Here is a 20046-nt window from a genome sequence, read left to right on the forward strand (position 1 = left end):
AGACAGGTAAATCAATGGAATAGAATTGAAGACCCAGAAAGGAACCAACACACCTATGGTCACTTGATCTTTGACAAGGGAGCTAAAACCATCCAGTGGAAAAAAGACACCATTTTCAACAAATGTTGCTGGCACAACTGGCAGTTATCATGTAGAAGAATGCAAATTGATCCATTCTTATCTCCTGTACTAAGGTCAAGTCTAAGTGGATCAAGGAACTCCACATAAAACCAGAGACACTGAAACTTATAGAGGAGAAAGTGGGGGAAAGCCTCGAAGATATGGGCACAGGGGAAAAATTCCTGAATTGAACAGCAATGGCTTGTGCTGTAAGATCAAGAATTGACAAATGGAACCTCATAAAATTGCAAAGCTTCTGTAAGGCAAAAGACACTGTCAATAAGACAAAAAGGCCACCAACAGATGGGAAAGGATCTTAACCAATCCTAAATCAGATAGGGGGCTAATATCTAATATATATAAAGAACTCAAGAAGGTGGACTCCAGAAAATCAAATAACCCCATTAAAAAATGGGGCTCAGAGCTAAACAAAGAATTCTCACCTGAGGAATACTGAAAGGCTGAGAAGCACCTGAAAAAATGTTCAATATCCTTAATCATCAGAGAAATGCAAATCAAAACAACCCTGAGATTCCACCTCACACCAGTCAGAATGGCTAAGATCAAAAATTCAGGTGACAGCAGATGCTGGTGAGGATGTGGAGAAAGAGGAACACTCCTCCATTGTTGGTGGGATTGCAAGCTTGTACAATCACTCTGGAAATCAGTCTGGCAGTTCCTCAGAAAATTGGACATAGTACTACCGGAGGATCCAGCAATACCTCTCCTGGGCATATATCCAGAAGATGTTCCAACTGGTAATAAGGACACATGCTCCACTATGTTCATAGAAGCCTTATTTATAATAGCCAGAAGTTGGAAAGAACCTAGATGTCCCTCAACAGAGGAATGGATACAGAAAATGTGGTACATTTACACAATGGAGTACTACTCAGCTACTAAAAAGAATGAATTTATGAAATTCCTAGGCAAATGGATGGATCTGGAAGGTATCATCCTGAGTGAGGTAACCCAATCACAAAAGAACTCACATGATATGTACTCACTGATAAGTGGATATTAGTCCAGAAACTTAGAATACCCAAGATACAATTTGCAGAACACATGAAACTCAAGAAGAACGAAGACCAAAGTGTGGACACTTCACTTCTTCTTAGAATTGGGAACAAAACACCCATGGAAGGAGTTACAGAGACAAAGTTTGGAACTGAGATGAAAGGATGGACCATCTAGAGACATCCACACCTGGGGATCCATCCCATAATCAGCCTCCAAACCCAGGCACCATTGCATACACCAGCAAGATTTTGCTGAAAGGACCCTGATATAGCTGTCTCTTGTGAGGCTATGCCAGTGCCTGGCAAACACAGAAGTGGATGCTCACAGTCAGCTATTGGATGGATCACAGGGTCCCCAATGGAGGAGCTAGAGAAAGTACCCAAGGAGCTAAAGGGGTCTGCAACCCTATAGGTGGAACAACAATATGAACTAACCAGTACCCCCAGAGCTCATGTCTCTAGCTGCATATGTAGCAGAAGATGGCCTAGTTGGCCATCATTGGGAAGAGAGGCCCCTTGGTCTTGCAAACTTTATATGCCCCAGTACAGGGGAACACCAGGGCCAAGAAGTGGGAGTGGGTGGGTAGGAAAGTGGGGGGGGGGGGGTATGGGGGACTTTCGGGATAGCATTTGAAACGTAAATGAAGAAAATATCTAATAAAAAATTGGAAAAGATGCAGACAAAAAAAAAGAAAGAAAGAAAATCCATCAACATAACATACTGGGGGCTGGTGAGATGGCTCAGTGGGTAAGAGCACCCGACTGCTCTTCCGAAGGTCCAGAGTTCAAATCCCAGCAACCACATGGTGGCTCACAACCATCCGTAACAAGATCTGACTCCCTCTTCTGGTGTGTCTGAAGACAGCTACAGTGTACTTACATATAACAATAAATAAATCTTTAAAAAAAAACATAACATACTATATAAACAAATTCAAGGGAAAAAAGCCACATGATCATGATAGGGGGTTTCCAGAGGGGAAGCCAGGAAAGGAGATAACATTTGAAATGTAAATAAATGAAATATCCAATATAATTTTAAAAAAAGAAAGAAAGAAAATATAATCCTGAGTGAGATAACTCAGACCCAAAAGTACATGGTATGATTAGTGATTAGTGGATATTCGCCAAAATGTACAGAATACCTAAGACACATCCCACAGACCATAAAAAGTGTAACAAGTAGAAAGGCCCAGGTGAGGAGGTTTCAATTCCACTCAGAGCAGGGAAGAAAATAACCACGGGAGGCAGAGGGAGTGAGGGAGGGACCTGAGTGGGAGAGGGGAGGGGGAAGAATAAAAGGGGGCACAGGATCAGGTATGAGGACAGACAAGACAGAAGCCCATAGGATCAAGAGAATGAACAAAGATAGGAAGCAAAGGGAGGGTATGGGAGGGGGGACTGTCTAGAAAGTACCAGAAACCCGGGAGGTGAGAGCCTCTTAGGACTCAATGAGGGTGACCTTAGCCAAAAAGCCCAACATTGGGAAGAGGGAACTCAAAGAGCTCACCTCCACTAGATAGAATGAGCCTCAAGTGGAGGGACAGGGTGACTAACCCACAGGCAAAATTTTGGACCCAGAACTGTGCCTGTCTACAAGAACTACAGGAACAAAAATGAAGAAGAGACCGAAGGAAAGGTAATCCAATGACCAGCCCAACTTGCAGTCTATCTCATGTGGGGGCACCAAGGCCTGCTGTCATGTACTTACAGACAGAAGCCTGGCATGGCTGTCCTCTGAGAGGTCCTACCAGCAGCTGACTGAGACAGAAGCTGAAACTTACACCTAACCATTGAACTGAAATTGGGGACCCCTATGGTTGAATTAGGAGAAGAATTGAAAAATGTTAAGGGGATGGTGACCTTGTAGGAAGACCTTGTAGGATGGTGACCTTGTAGGAAGTCTCAACTTACTCAGACCCCAGGAAGCTCCCAGAGACTGGGCCACCAACCAGGAATATACATGGGCTAGTCCAAGACCCCTGGCACATATGTAGCAGAGGTCTGCCTGGTCAGACCTTAGTAGGAGAAGATGCACTTAATCCTCAAGACATTTGAGGCTCCAGGGAAGGGGGAGTTCTGGGGGGGGGGAGGCACCCTCTCAGAGGCAAGGAGGAAGAGGAATGGGCTGATGAACTGTAGGAGGGGGGACCTAGAGGAGGATAATGATGGGAATGCAAATAAATAAAATAATAAAAATTGGAGAAAAAAAAGATGCTTAAAATGACAGAGACTCCTAAATCCTAGCAGTGACTCCCCCAAGGTCCCCAAGAAGATAATGAATACAACAAGAAAGGACTCCAGTGGTACAATAGCCACTGAGAAAGACTGTTCCATTGCCTTATCTGTTGCTAAGGCCAAACCTGGACTGTAGACAAAGAGGATATTTGATAGGCCTCATGTTGCTTGAATCTCCCAAGTTACTCCTCCACAGGAAGGTCTCTCAGATTTACTGGGCCTGGCAGCCAAAGATTGATCCTGCCTTGGGACCTGTGTCCCCAGTGAAGCTATCAACATCACAGGAACCTAATAGGGTGTCTATCCCCGGGTGTAGTGACACACGCCTTTAATCCCAGCACTTTGTAGGCAGAGGCAGGAGGATTTCTGAGTTTGAGGCCAGCCTGGTCTACAGAGTGAGTTCCAGGACAGCCAGGGCTATACAGAGAAACCCTGTCTCGAAAAAAAAAATAGGGTGTCTATCTAGGTAATGGGTAAGTCTGTCATTTTAATTGATACATAGGCAATTTAGATTACGATAAATATCCTTCTCAGGTCTCTGGGGGTTTTGAAGACAAAACTAGAAAAAGAAGTAACTTTTTACTGTTCCTTTATTTATTTATTTTTCCTTGTTGAATCATTCAGCTTTATTTAAAGGACAATGAGAAAAGCGATGTTGACAAAAGCACAAGGGACTCATAGTCAGTTACTATCCTGAAACATGAAATGAGCATTTGATAAGAATTATGAATACTGGATCATCGAAGCACACTTAATGTCTGTAGGCATATTTATAGGATAAAGAACATGCTGTCTTAGTGGCTCAGTTTGTCAAATACAGTTTTAAGTATAATTCATGTGAATCTCTTCATTTGATTTAAATATACAGACTTCTTCCAGTTTTATTACACATTTTGAAGGCTATAGTACACATCCTAACTCAATTCCTTTTGGAATGAAATATTTCTGTGTCCATGAATTGTTACACAACATATTCTTCTGGCTTGCGCACTTGTTTCATTTTATAATATTTGAGGATGAACAAGTAAAGTTTAATGGAAATGTTCTATATTACCATATATTCAGAGTTTAATGGAAATGTTCCTATATTACCATATATTCAGAGTTTAATGGAAATGTTCCTATATTACCATATATTCAGAGTTTAATGGAAATGTTCCTATATTACCATATATTACCATATATTCAGAGTTTAATGGAAGTGTTCCTATATTACCATATATTCAGAGTTTCCCCCAGCATAATAGTTGACATAATGATTGAACAGTGCATGAGGGTTTCAAAAGTTTTTCAAATTCATAATAACTCTCTAATTTGGAGACTTAAATATTGCAAAGAATACAACCTGCGTAAAACATACACCACATTTTTTCCCAGGAGAACTATTTTTCCCACAAATATATATATATATACACACGTCTACATATATATATATATATATATATATATATATATATATATATATACACACACATACACATATACATATATATATACACACACATACACATATACATATATACACACATACACATATACATATATATATATACACACACATACACATATACATATATATATATGCATATATATTTTTTCTCTGAACTGAAAAGTAGTCAGATATTTCATCATGTTTTATTTGTTAAGATTCTTGCCTGTATATATTCTCCATTACATTCTAAGGGATAAGCCAAAAGTAAAGGATTAACACCTTCAATATATTTGAAAAGTTTTCCTGCTGTAAGTATTCTCCAATTAATTTTTTTTTCAAGGCAGGGTTTCTCTGTGTAGCCCTGACTGTCCTGGAACTCACTCTGTAGACCAGGCTGGCCTCGAACTCAGAAATCCGCCCACCTCTGCCTCCCGAGTGCTGGGATTAAAGACATGCACCACCACACCTGGCTATCTCCAATTAATTTTAAGATGATATTTCTTGGTAAAGAATTATCGCCTTCACTTCATTTATACAGTTGTTCTACTGTATAAAATATCTCTTGATTTGTCAGTGTGATGTTTTAGATAATGCATTTATCAGGTACAAAATATTTGTAAGGTTTTGTTTTTTCCCGTATGAATTATCTGATGCCTTCATGCACTAACATTGTAGGTAAAGCATTTGTCACATTCACTGCATTTTTGTAAGGTTTCTCCCTGTATGTATTTTCTGATGAATACTAAGATGGGATGTTTGGGTAAGGCATTTGTCACATTCACTGCATTTGTAACGTTTCTCTCCTGTATGAATTCTCTGATGCCTTCTCAGATTGGCTTTGTCAGTAAAGAATTTATCACATCCAGTGCATTTGTAAGGTTTCTCTCCTGTATGCATTATCTGATGACTTGTCAGACTAACTTTGTCAGTAAAGCATTTATCACTTTCACTGCATTTGTAAGGTTTCTCTCCTGTATGAATTCCTTGATGAACACTAAGATGGGATTGATGGGTAAAGCATTTGTCACTTTCACTATATTTGTAAGTTTTCACACCACTATTGTTTAGTTTCACCATGAGTTTATGTTTAGAGACAAAAACTTTATCAAAATCTGTACTTCGTGTGTGTTCTTTCTTTTCCAGGTGGATTCCTTCATTGGGACTAATAACAGAACACACATTTAAACAGTTTGCACAGTCTTTGTATTTGCAAGCTTTTTTAGTGTTCCCAAGTTTATGTCTTTTTCGGTTTGAAAATTGATGAGAGGTATCACTGAGGTTAGCTTTATGAGGTATACTTTCGGTGGATTCAAAAATCACATTGCTAAGTTTGTTACATTTAGAAGAGTTCTCTTGAATATTCATTTGCTTATGGACAATGCACTTGGTGTCTTGATCCAAGAACTTCCTATGCTTTCCACATATGCAATGATTTTCCACAAACAATAAATTGTTGTAATTCTCCAACATCACATGCATGTACAATGACCTCTGAGCAAAATTGAGACATTCCCATTCCTCCAGTGAGAAGTCCAAGGCCACATCCTTGAAGGTTAACAGACCCAAGACATTAGCAGCAAATTAAAGATTTGCTATCATCACTGTTTTCAAATTATTTTGTGTACAGTTTGGATTGTATACTGGCTTTTCAAGTCCTCTATTGTTGGGGCCGGCCAGCTGCTCACATGTCCGGGTTCAAGCCTGGAAGGCATCTTGGAACTGGAAGGTGACAGGACCAGCTGCTGAATGTCCTAGAAGGCCAGCACAACAACTGCTGCTTAAGAAAGTTCTCAGGTTCCGCAAATACTAGGCACTAGTCTCCCTCCATGACTTCCTGACCACGAGGCAGCCAAGATGCAAGAAGCCTGTTCCTTTATTTAAAGGAACTCATTTTACAGTGCCTGTGTCTCATGATGAATAATTAGACAGGAAAAGAGGTAAAAATTTAAAGTTTATGTAAGCTCTGAAGATATGAAAGCTTCTAAGAAAATGTTTGAGGACCTGGGAGAATGTTTTTGAGGTTGGTAAACACGAATTATAAAGGTTGGAGGATGAGAAAAACTTAAGATGGTGACAGGAAGGTAATTTAAGGGACATGGGAGGAATGGGAATGGCTTCAGCTCTCTTCCTCTTGCTGTCACTGTTGTAAACAGAAAGATTTTTTTCAAGCTTCCGAGAATCCAACTCTCACAAGTCAAATGAACTTCATATAAGTACTGTCAGTCAACAGCCTGTTTCCCTCCACATCTGCCTATTCCTGAGGGTGGGATCTACTTCCCTGGCCCTGGTACCCCACCCTCACCCCTCCTCCAACTACCAAGATCATGGGCCTAAGAGTTTCAAATGTACACCCAAGAAAAAGGTTTTCCCCTTAACTTTATCTTCTGCCCCTAACATCCAGGTGTTCCCTCAGAACCTACATCCAGGACTGGTCCAAGCCAGTTACCCACAGGTGCTCTGACCCACCCTCATAGACTGCTTCAACTGGGCCTGCACTCCTACCCCTAGATGTCCCCCAGCCTGTGGGACTGTCATCTCTTCCAGGACTTAGCAGTGAAACAACCAGCTCTTCCAGGACTTGGCCAACATTCAGCTTTTTGCCTACCCCCAATTAAAAAAAAGTCCCAAAATCAGAAGGAACTAGTCAGATTTGTTCCTTACTCATTTATTATCAACAAAATGCTGGGGTGTTTGGTTTCAGACCCTGGGACAAGGGACTGAGGTGTACATTTTACATACCAAAGTAGACCTGGCCTTTAGGTTCTCCCAGATTCCCTCCGTCACTACTGGCATACCCTTCCCCCAATCATGAACTTTCCAGGCAGATATGCAGCAACTGCCTAGGCTCCTCCTACTATTGCCCTGTGTGCTTTAGAGGCCTGAGAAGTGGCCTCTACAGCCTGCCTGCCTCTGAGAAGCAGGTGTGCACTCGCTCATGCGTTCATAGGTTCAAGGTCACCAAATTCTGATCTTTTTTTTCCCCATGTCCCTCTTGCCAAAATCCATGTGAGGACAACTGTAGCTAGGACCCTGGCAGAATGATTGACACCTGGCCTCATTGAGGCTATGCAAGAACTGGGTTCCAGTTTTAATTGTCATAACCTCTTCAGATGGCTCTGATTTGATCATCGGTAGTGAGAAGCTGTCACATCAGAGACAGGAATCCACCAGTGGAGTTTGAGCAGTGCCAAAAGCATATAGACAGAAGAGGTGGGAAGCCACTGGATCCTGGGGGAAGCAGATTGTATGATGCAAAGATGCAGATGTGAGCAGAGCTTCCCAAGTGTCGGTGAGGCAAGAGGAGGTCTGGAGACAACATCCGTAGCTCCCCTCTTGCCACAGCCTGGGCCTCAGCCCTACTAAACAGGAAAGCTTCCAGGAAGCATCTACCCCTGTGCCTTGGCAGAAGCTACTCTTCCGCCAGTAGCAAGTCTTCCTTGCCTTACCAGCTGACACCACCCGTCCTCTTCCAGACGGCAGCTCTGGGGAGCTTTCTCCTGTGCCTGCTTGTCCACAGACGGACACGCTCAACGGTGTCCACTCAAAATACCAAACTATAATGTTGTTTGTTTTTTTTTTCAGGGCATCCTGTCTGTGTGGCTCTCTAAGGACAGCTTCAGAGGTGTGTCCTGTGACTCCTCTACCTCTGTCTCTCATTTGAGCTCATTATCACTCTTCACACTTTCCCCACTAACTGGGTCTAGAGGTGGTCTTTCCTTCTAATGAGCTAAAATTATTGGCCACAGAAACAATCACTCAGTCACTGTGAGATGCTACAGCTATTTGTGCTGACCATGAAATCTAGGATCCCAGTGTGAGCAGGTTGGTGGGTATCCTAGATGAAGCAGGAATGGAGAATTATGAAGAATAGCTCTAGGGCAACAAGGGAAAGAGAAAATGCAGCTGTCTTGGGTATACTGCCCAGTTGAGTTTTCCCAATCTTTGCTCACAGTTGGGCCCAAGACTATTGTACTCAGTGCCTTCTGCTTCTTGGGACTTCTGTGAAGGATGGCAGGAGGCTACCACAGAATCTCACAGGGATGGGTGAATCCCACAGGACTGCTGGGAGGCTATATGCTGAATCTGGCTGACTTGCCTTAAGCTAGGAGAATTATTGGGGGGGGTTGGTTTTTTGTTTGTTTTGTTGTTGTTGTTGTTGTTTCTTTAATGGTTTTTTCGAGACAGGGTTTCTCTGTATAGCCCTGGCTGTCCTGGAGCTCACTTTGTAGACCAGGCTGTCCTCGAACTCAGAAATCCGCCTGCCTCTGTCTCCCGAGTGCTGGGATTAAAGGCGCACGCCACCATGTCCAGCTCTAGGAGAGCTATTCTAACTTGTAAGTATCACTCTACACAGAGAACCACATTCCCTGAACCAGAACCTTGAAGAAACAAACAGATAAGCAGACCAGGAAGGCATAGCCCAACCCTAGCATATGCCATATCCACCGAGAGTACAGAGGATATTGGTACCCAGATAGTTTTTGGCATCCTTTTGGATCAAACCTTACTCTGAGCAGGATGCTTTTAGAGGCCATCATGGGGATAAATTTTTTTAAAAGATTTATTTATTTATTTCATGTATGTGTGTACACTGTAGCTGACTTCAGACACACCAGAAGAGGGCGTCAGATTTCATTACAGATGGTTGTGAGCCACCATGTGGTTGCTGGGAATTGACTCAGGACCTCTGGAAGAGCAGTCAGTGCAAAAGTATATGGAAATCTGCAATCCACATATGTTTTCCCATGTTAGAGCCTCTGGGAAAAGTTATACACACAACAGCCTTAACTCCAGAGTTCTCTCTCCTCTCCCCTCCCACCCCCTCCCTTCCTGCCTCTCTCTCTCTCTCTCTCTCTCTCTCTCTCTCTCTCTCTCTCTCTCTCTCTCTCTCTCTCTCTCTCTCCCCTCTCTCTCCCCCCAACCTCCCATCTTCCTGTGCCAGGCTAGTCTTTGCTACCTGGCATCAGCTGCCAGGGAGCTCAGAAGTTCACTTGAATGTACAGAAGCACACCAAAGGGACTCTCTTGGTGACACTGAAATAAACAGGAATTGTTTCTGGGTGTACTGGCCCAGTGCTGGGACAGGTCCTCAGAATGAATCCTGCTGAGCAATCCATCCCTCCCTCTCCCCAGCCCTGCTCACTCCTCCCCAGCCTCATGACAGCATCCTCTGCTATCTACTTCTCTTGTTTACCTTCTTCTGTTTTGTATATGTGACCAGTCCAATTTGAGACCCATTCCATGGTCAAGAAACAATCCCTGACTCTATTTATGATACTCTGTTTTGCTTACACACAGGAGCCTAGCATAACTGTCCTCTGAGAGACTCCACCCAGCAGCTGCCTGAAGCAGATGCAGAGACCCACAGCCAAACATTGGACCAGGCTCAGGAAGTCTTGTAGAAGAGTTGGGGGGAAGGATTGAGGAACCTAGAAGGGATAGGGGCTCCACAAGAAGACCAACAGAGTCAACCAACTCGGACCCTTGGGGGTTCCCAGAAACTGACCCACCAACCAAAGAGCATACAAGGCCTAGGCCCCAGCCCACACATATGTAGCAGATGATCAGCTTAGTCTTCATGTGTTCTCCAACAACTGGAGTGAGGGATTACCCTAACTGTCACCTGCCTGTGGATCCTGTTTCCCTAACTGGGCTAATTTGTCTAGTCTTAGTAGGAGAGGACATACCTAGTCCTGCAGTGACTTGAGGTGCCAAGTTAGGTTGGTACCCAGGAAAGACTTCTCCATGTAAGGGGAGGGGACAGTGTAAGGGGGGGAGTGGGATGAGGGGGTTGCAATTGAGATGTAAGGTGAATAACTAAATAAATTAGTAAGAAAAAAAGGAAACTGTCCCCCAGATGAACCCACATCCTTCTCCCTGGGGCAGACCCTTACCCAGGAGCCTGCCTGAACATTACTATCAGTTCAGGTATCCCAGGGGACCACAAGCATGCTTCTCCAATGGCAGACTCAGTAACTAAGGAGCTGCCAAATCAATATCCACAGGGAAGACCATATTAAAAGGGGAGCCAATCACATACTTCTTGACTTTAAGGAAGGCCCAGTACTCAGGAAACTACACAAACTGCCCATAGGGAAGGCCCTATTTCTATTTTTTTTTTTTTAATGAGAACGGCGGGGTTTTTTTTTTTTTTTTGGAAGGCCCTATTTCTAGAGTGCAGCTGTAACATAAACAATACTAGGGCAGACTCAGTGCAGAGGGGACCACCCATATAATTTCCACAAAGTCAACACAGTATCCTCTGTGCCCATAATTTTCTATTCTCCAATACTGCATGGGCATCCAAAAAACCAATATAGCATGATGACCTCAGGGCAAGAGCAGCATCCCAAATGGAACCAAATGAAATCCACAATCCCCTTAGGGTAGGCTCCGTGGCATCCACACACGCACTCAGTCCAGGCCCAGTAACTAGTAGGCAGCCCCCATGCCAACTCAGGGAAGAAGCAGTAATGTTTAACCTATTCACTTTGATCCCTGACAGGCCCAATACCCATGTGAACACCCACAGGCTGAATCCAAAGGCAGGCTGTCCCTAGGACTAGTAAGTACCTGTGGGAGGCTGTGCCCCCCCCCCCACCTTGGGCTGCCCGAGCCGTACCTGAAAGATGGCACCTGCCGGATGCAGAGCTGGTGGTGTAAACAAGTCCATATTTGGTGGAGACGCACCCCTGCCGCCCTGATTGGCTGAAACCGAGTGCCTGGTGAGGTGGATAGGGGCTGAGAGAATATAAGAGTGAGAGACCCAGGGTTCCTTGGAGAGAGATGAAGACTGAAGCTTGCTGAATAAACTGCTGTTAGAAGAACTGGTGGTCCTGTCGTTCTTGCTGGTCGAGAGCGGATGCGACAAGTACCCAGGGGACCATTTGCATGCTGACATCAGAGAAGACTGAAGTGACCGAACTCAGATTGGCCAGAGTGAAGAATACCCAGGTAATCTTTTCCAGGATATCCAATATATAGGAGGCTGCCGGTGCCAGGGACCAGCCTCACCTGAGGGCAGAGCCTGGAGAAAGGTGGCTGCAAGAGCAGAAGAGAGAAGAAAAGATCAGACACGGGACTTCATTCATTTCATAAGAGACAGGACTGAGAGGAAGCACATCTCAGTGTGGCTTCTCCTACTCTGACAACCTTTGACTCTTCAGCCTTATACATAAAATCATTTCCTCAGAATCTTTATTCAATGATTACACAGCTTTTCAAAATACATTTTCTTCTAAAGTTTTCTTCTGTTATACAAGAATATTGAAATAGGAACAAAGCAAGCAAACAACTTTATGGGAACTAAAATTTAACAATATGATAAAATCAATTTTCTTTAAATTCAGTATCTTCTTCCTTAAGATGGTGTCACAAATTCTTGCAGTCACAGAAATGCTAGACAGGATGACTCTATTTGAAGTTGAATTTTTCAGTTTGGCATAAGATTAATAGATCAAAAGTTATTTCCTACTACCTGTTATGTCAAACTTGGCTTTCTACAAAAGTTCGATCTCTGACCCTTGTTTGAGTCTTCTGTTCCTTCCTCTATAGTTCTTTTACATTGGACATAAGACCACCATCCTTTTACTTTGATTCTTAAAATACTGTGCAGCCCTTGCTTCAGCAAAGGCAGTCTATGAGGAAAGTTCTGATCTGACAAGTCAGTTCAGAAGGCAGGCGGGACACTGAGCCGGGATGCCTTCCTCTGCGCCTCCGCCATGAACCCTCGTTTCAATTTGATCCCTATCTTTATTGCAATTCTGTAAAGAACAGAAGAACATCTGGATTCCTAAAACTGTTTGCTTTTGCCTCCAAGAAGGTACCAAGACTTGTCGTTAACTGATGATCACAATCTCTTCCTATTCACACAAGTTCCTTGTTTCTAAAGTTGAACATAAAAAAGCTAGAAATTCAATTAGTTTGTCAGCTTCTAGAATTTCCCTAAGTTTTTCCTCTCTAATAATTTTCTCAAATACCCTATCTCGTGCTTACTAATAATACTCATTAATGATCTAAGTGTTTAAGTAATAAGTTCTAAAGAAAGACTCAATTCTCTGCATAACTTTTTTTCCCAGGGAACATTCATTAATTTCATTCTTGTTTGCACCAGCTTTTAGTTATCTCAGCTCTAGCTTTTGGAGAGAGGCCTTTAACAGTGAGAAACATAAGTATAGCAAAAGGTACATAGCAAATTTCCACCAAGGGCAGTGGAGGGTCAGTCCAGGTTTTCCAAGCACTGGAACTTTGTCAAGCAGTGCCTTCAGGATACTTGGCATCGCCACGCCAAAAACTATTTTCAAGGCAATTCTAGTATCCACAATGCTACTTGCCAGCATCCATGGCCTCAGCCATGGCCTTGTGGATATTTTCTAGCTTACATAAGCAATCCTGAGAGAACATTCATGGTCAGAACAGTAAGAATGTTTGTGGGAAAAGAGGACACTGTGACCGTTGGTTCCAGGAGCTGAAGATTGCCACCTGACCTTCAGAGAGCCCCCAGGCTCTTCCCCCCTCCCTAGGAACCTCCTCTTGCTTATGCTTATATTGCCACTCCTGAATAAAGTTTTTAGAGCTTGATCAGTATGATTGACTTGCTCTCATTCTTCCTGTCTCTTTCCCTCCCACTCTCTCACTCCCTTGCCCTGGGTCCCTGCTGATTATGCCTGCAGGTCGGGGCAGCTACTCTCATATTTCCACCAGAAACAAGCTCACTGTCAGAGACTGCAGACATGCCACCCATCAATGCAGGCCCAATACCCAGAGGGTCTTCCCTGAAGTCAACATGTGGTCAGCTCCATTCGGCACAGTGTTCCACTTGCTCCACAGTAGCCAGAAGGTCACTGCATATAGATCTTGATACAGGAACAGTTTCAGCAGTAAGGGAGAATGGCTTATGGTAAAAACTGCAAGATACTCACATAAACTGCAGTGGAGCTGACATTAGAGAAAGATTAAAGGTTAAAACAGCAAGGCCTGAAACACTGGAGAACATAGAAATGAAGGCTAGTACATGGATCTGATATAACCAAACTGGCCAGATAAGAGGAGGGACAGGGCTGTGGCCCAGTGATGGTAGGCCAGCTGCCCCTCACCTAAACCTTGGCGAACATGTGTAAGGCACTGCTGTCATTTCCTTGCTGTTAATGCTGCTAATTGTAACAGACGAAGTAATGACTGCTTCTAAAAAAGCCTCCACCTATTTCAAGTCAGAGGCCCTAGAAACATGCCATAGATATTAAAAACAACCACCACTATTTTTTGGTGGACATGAAGTACAAAGAAGACTTACCATCAAATTGAGCCAAAGGGGCATTAATAGAGCAAGCATGTGGGCCCTCTGTTGGCTTGGCCCATAATAGCATGGAGAACTAACTAATATCATAGAATTATTACACTCAGCCTTTGTCCAGTTTCTGCTATGCAATCTCTCTCTCTCTCTCTCTCTCTCTCACACACACACACACAGACACACACAAACACATACACACACACACATACACACACACACAAAAAAAAAACCACATCCTAGATAAGAAAGTACAGCAGCCTCTTTCCTTTCTCAGAAACCCCTTCCATTCTCTGGAGTTTCTCACTTTCATGTAATTCTTTAATAAAGCTTGCTTCCATTCAACAAGATCCAACACCCATTCATGATAAAAGTCTTGGAAAGATCAGGAATTCAAGGCCCATACCTAAGCATGATAAAAGCAATCTACAGCAAACCAGTAGCCAACATCAAAGTAAATGGTGAGAAGCTGGAAGCAATCCCACTAAAATCAGGGACTAGACAAGGCTGCCCACTTTCTCCCTACCTCTTCAACATTGTACTTGAAGTCCTAGCCAGAGCAATTCAACAACAAAAGGAGATCAAGGGGATACAAATTGGAAAAGATGAAGTCAAAATATCACTTTTTGCAGATGATATGATAGTATATATAAGTGACCCTAAAAATTCCACCAGAGAACTCCTAAACCTGATAAACAGCTTTGGTGAAGTAGCTGGATATAAAATTAACTCAAACAAGTCAATGGCCTTTCTCTACACAAAGAATAAACAGGCTGAGAAAGAAATTAGGGAAACAACACCCTTCTCAATAGTCACAAATAATATAAAATATCTTGGCGTGACTCAACTAAGGAAGTGAAAGATCTGTATGATAAAAACTTCAAGTCCCTGAAGAAAGAAATTAAAGAAGATCTCAGAAGATGGAAAGATCTCCCATGCTCATGGATTGGCAGGATCAACATTGTAAAAATGGCTATCTTGCCAAAAGCAATCTACAGATTCAATGCAATCCCCATCAAAATTCCAACTCAATTCTTCAACGAATTAGAAAGAGCAATCTGCAAATTCATCTGGAATAACAAAAAACCTAGGATAGCAAAAGCTCTTCTCAAGGATAAAAGTACCTCTGGTGGAATCACCATGCCTGACCTAAAGCTTTACTACAGAGCAATTGTGATAAAAAAAACTGCATGGTACTGGTATAGTGACAGACAAGTAGACCAATGGAATAGAATTGAAGACCCAGAAATGAACCTACACACCTATGGTCACTTGATCTTCGACAAGGGAGCTAAAACCATCCAGTGGAAGAAAGACAGCATTTTCAACAAATGGTGCTGGCACAACTGGTTGTTATCGTGAAGAAGAATGCGATTCGACCCATTCCTCTCTCCTTGTACTAAGGTCAAATCTAAGTGGATCAAGGAACTTCACATAAAACCAGAGACACTGAAACTTATAGAGGAGAAAGTGGGGAAAAGTCTCGAAGATATGGGCACAGGGAAAAAATTCCTGAATAGAACAACAATGGCTTGTGCTGTAAGATCGAGGATTGACAAATGGGACCTCATGAAACTGCAAAGCTTCTGCAAGGCAAAAGACACCGTCAATAAGACAAAAAGATCACCAACAGATTGGGAAAGGATCTTTACCTATCTTAAATCAGATAGGGGACTAATATCCCGAGCTTATCCCTGTCCCGCAGGAAATAAACACAGGACACGCCAGGTTCTTCCGTGGTTAACTTTACTTCAATGACATGGTGAGGTAGACAAAGAAGGCTCAGAAAGTGTGTGGCTTAAATACTTTTGGTGACGTGTCTAAACTAGGACTGGTAGCAACACCCATGATCCTCATGCACCCTGGGGATAGGTTAAAGCCCCCAGGGGTTGGGCAAAAGCCCCGGAAGACGGGACTGGTGACTTTGGCGGGCTGTGCTCTCGCAGTTGCGCACAAAGAGGTTTAGCACCATCTAGTGGCGGCACATATATTGCAGCCCTTTACAGACTAATATCCGATATATATAAAGAACTCAAGAGGGTGGACTCCAGAAAATCAAATAGCCCCCTTAAAAGATGGGGCCAGAGCTGAACAAAGAATTCTCACCCGAGGAATACCGAAAGGCTGAGAAACACCTGAAAAGATGTTCAACATCCTTAATCATCAGAGAAATGCAAATCAGAACAACCCTGAGATTCCATCTTACACCAGTCAGAATGGCTATTCCTCCATTGTTGGTGGGATTGCAAGCTTGTACAACCACTCTGGAAATCAGTCTGGCGGTTCCTCCAAAAATTGGACATAGTACTACCGGAGGATCCAGCAATACCTCTCCTGGGCATATGTCCAGAAGATGTCCCAACCGGTAAGAAGGACACATGCTCCACTATGTTCATAGCAGCCTTATTTATAATAGCCAGAAGCTGGAAAGAACCCAGATGTCCCTCAACAGAGGAATGGATACAAAAAATTTGGTACATTTACACAATGGAGTACTACTCAGCTATTAAAAAGAATTAATTCACGAAATTCCTAGGCAAATGGTTGGACCTGGAGGGCATCATCCTGAGTGAGGTAACCCAATCACAAAAGAACTCAAATGAAATGTACTCACTGATAAGTGGATATTAACCCAGAAACTTAGTATAGCGAGATATAAGGTACAATATGTAAAACATATGAAACTGAAGAAGAACGAAGACCAAAGTGTGGACACTTTGCTCATTCTTAGAATTGGAAACAATCACCCATGGAAGGAGTTACAAAGTTTGGAGCTGAGACAAAAGGATGGTCCATCTAGAGACTGCCATATCCAGGGATCCATCCCATAATTAGCCTCCAAGCGATGACACCATTGCATACACTAGCAAGCCTTTGTTGCAAGGACGGTGATATAGCTGTCCCTTGTGAGACTAGGCCGGGGCCTAGCAAACACAGAAGGGGATGCTCACAGTCAACTATTGGATGGATCACAGGGCCCCCAATGGAGGAGCTAGAGAAAGTATCCAAGGAGCTAAAGAGATCTGCAACCCTATCGGAGGAACAACATTATGAACTAACCAGTACCCCAGAGCTCTTGACTCTAGCTGCATATGTATCAAAAGATGACCTAGCCGGCCATCACTGGAAAGAGAGGCCCATTGGTCAGGCAAACGTTATATGCTCCAGTACAGGGGAATGCCAGAGCCAAAAAATGGGAATGGGAGGGTAGGGAAGTGGGGGGGGGGGACTTTTGGGATAGCATTGGAAATGTAATTGAAGAAAATACGTAATAAAAAAAGAGAGAGAGAGAGACATTCCCCTTAGATTCAAAAAAAAATGTATTCAGAGTGTCATGGCCATGTCTTGTATTTTCCTAGTGTTTGATAATCAAATGGGTTTTGGAGATATCTTACATTTCACATTTTATTCTTCATGTGTTGGGATGCTTAGAGGAGGTTAAAATTAATAAAATAAGAAATACATATTTTGTGGGACCACCATTTTCCAAATTTGTTCTATTGTTATGGCTTAGAGATGAGATGTTACACAAAATGCGCACCTATTGAAGACTGATCTCAAGCATTTATGTACAATCATTGAGAGGTGACATTCCCATATGGATTTATAGTTTAAGGCAATTGATGCATGGAGGTGAGGCACAGTTAAATGATGCGGGTCAGTGGAGGTGTGCCTCTAGGAAGACAAAGATTATGTTATTGAGCAGGACAGAAGGTGAGTCATAGATCAATACTATAGTTCATCAAAATTATCTTTGATGAGTGACTTCTCTTTTCTTCTACTATAATGATCTATTTTACAAAAAACAACAACAGTGAAGTCAGCAAGACCTGTAGTAAAATCTCTGAAACTGGGAGCAAAATATTAACCACTTCTTCCTTTATATTATTTCCCTTATGTATTTACCTAAATGACAAAAGTTGATGGACATAACTACTCTATTATATTTACTACATAAAACACTATATTATAGATGTTCAATGTGTATGTACATGATTTTCTAGTATTATGCAAATTTATATAATAATCTATTATATAATGCTCACTAATGCCTGTCTGTATTAGTCAAATATCAATCTGGAAAATCTTAGCTTTCCTTAAATCCAAAGTATGTTCTTCTCACCACTGTTCCAGGAAGTGCTTCTTCTACCCTTGGCCCATTGCTATATGGTCAGCATGTACAGAATTGCAACTTTGCACCCCAGAGCTGTGATGTTCTGACTTAGTCCATCTAGAAGAATTATTTAGATTCCTGTTGGATTTCTCCTCAATTCTGAACTTTGAATAATGATAACTTTCTAAATGATGATAGGTACATTTAATAAAATAATGTCCTTACATGTGGGATACAGAAAATGTGGTACATTTACACAATGGAGTACTACTCAGCTATTAAAAAGAATGAATTTATGAAATTCCTAGGCAAATGGATGGACCTGGAGGACATCATCCTGAGTGAGGTAACCCAATCACAAAGGAACTCACACAATATGTACTCACTGATAAGTAGATATTAGCCCAGAAACTTGGGATACCCAAGATATAAGATACAACTTGCTAAACGCATGAAACTCAAGAAGAACGAAGACCAAAGTGTGGACACTTTGCCCCTTCCTAGAAATGGGAACAAAACACCCATGGAGGGAGTTACAGAGACAAAATTTGGAGCTGTGACGAAAGGATGGACCATCTAGTGATTGCCATATCCAGGGATCCATCCCATAATCAGCTTCCAAACGCTGACACCATTGCATACACTAGCAAGATTTTGCTCAAAGAACCCAGATATAGCTATCTCTTGTGAGACTATGCCGGGGCCTAGCAAACACAGAAGTGGATGCTCACGGTCAGCTATTGAATGGATCACAGGGCCCCCAATGGAGGAGCTAGAGAAAGTACCCAAGGAGCTAAAGGGATCTGCAACCCTATAGGTGGAACAACAATATGAACTAGCCAGTACCTGGAGCTCTTGTCTCTAGCTACATATGTATCAAAAGATGGCCTAGTAGGCCATCACTGGAAAGAGAGTCCCATTGGACTTGCAAAATTTATATGCCCCAGTACAGAGGAATGCCAGGGCCAAAAAGTGGGAGTGGGTGGGTAGGGGAGTGGGGGGATGGGTATGGGGGACTTTTGGGATAGCATTGGAAATGTAAACAAGGAAAATACCTAATAAAAAATTTTTAAAAATAAAATAAAATAAAGCTTGCTTCCTCTTTGCTTACTCCTGCAAGTATCCCCTGTCTAGAATCTTGACTGGTATGAGACATGAACTTGAAGCCCCTGCCCCAAGATTGCACTTAAAGGTCCTTTTGGTCAAGCCCAACTTGGCTGAGAAAAGTCCCATCACACTCAAACATTATATCAACCTCAAAGATGGAACTGCAACCCCTGGAGATCCAGGACTCTGGAGACCACATGCACATTGACCTAAGTGCAGCACTTTATCCAGAGAATCCCACTCAGGCAGCCTTCAGAACTGGCCCAGTACCTAGAAGGCAGCCCACCTAATAAATCCAGAGAAGGTGAAGTACTCAGAGTGTCATGTCTAGACTGCCATCAGAGTAGGCTTAGCGCTGAGGGGACATGCCATTTGGACCTTGTATAATCCAAATGTTCAAGGGCTCCCTGAACACTGTGAATTGCTACTACCCATGGTACAACTGGAACATGTTCTCTAGGACAAATCCAGTACTGAAAGAGAATACCTTCTTACTGCCTAGAGGATAGACTCAGTTCTAATAGGGAGCATGGTGTTTTGAAAACAGTGTAGGTCCAGGACTCATAGGGAAACCCACACACTGGACTTAGCTTAGACCTGGAATCCAGGAGGTTGATTTCCAACTAATTTCAGGGTAGACCTGGTACCAAGGGGACTGACTGAACCCTGCCCTTTAATTCAGACTCAGCATCCAGAAGACCATACCTCAATGAACCTGAGGCAAGACC

The 20046-nt window shown here is 42.7% G+C and overlaps 1 protein-coding gene across 2 annotated transcripts in view; it reads right to left on the reverse strand.

Moving 5' to 3' along the window:
• The window catches only part of Cdk5rap1 (CDK5 regulatory subunit associated protein 1), a 151028-nt gene that overhangs the window by 56879 nt on the left and 74103 nt on the right, over nucleotides 1–20046 (reverse strand). For both annotated transcript variants that reach the window (XR_003953696.1, XR_001783167.2), the window contains exon 14: nucleotides 11431–11849. The gene's annotated coding sequence lies outside the window, so the exon portion shown is untranslated. The remainder of the gene's footprint in view (nucleotides 1–11430; nucleotides 11850–20046) is intronic.

Source organism: Mus musculus, chromosome 2 (assembly GCF_000001635.26).
Source record: "Mus musculus strain C57BL/6J chromosome 2, GRCm38.p6 C57BL/6J".
In the NCBI taxonomy this organism is placed as follows: Eukaryota; Metazoa; Chordata; class Mammalia; order Rodentia; family Muridae; genus Mus; species Mus musculus.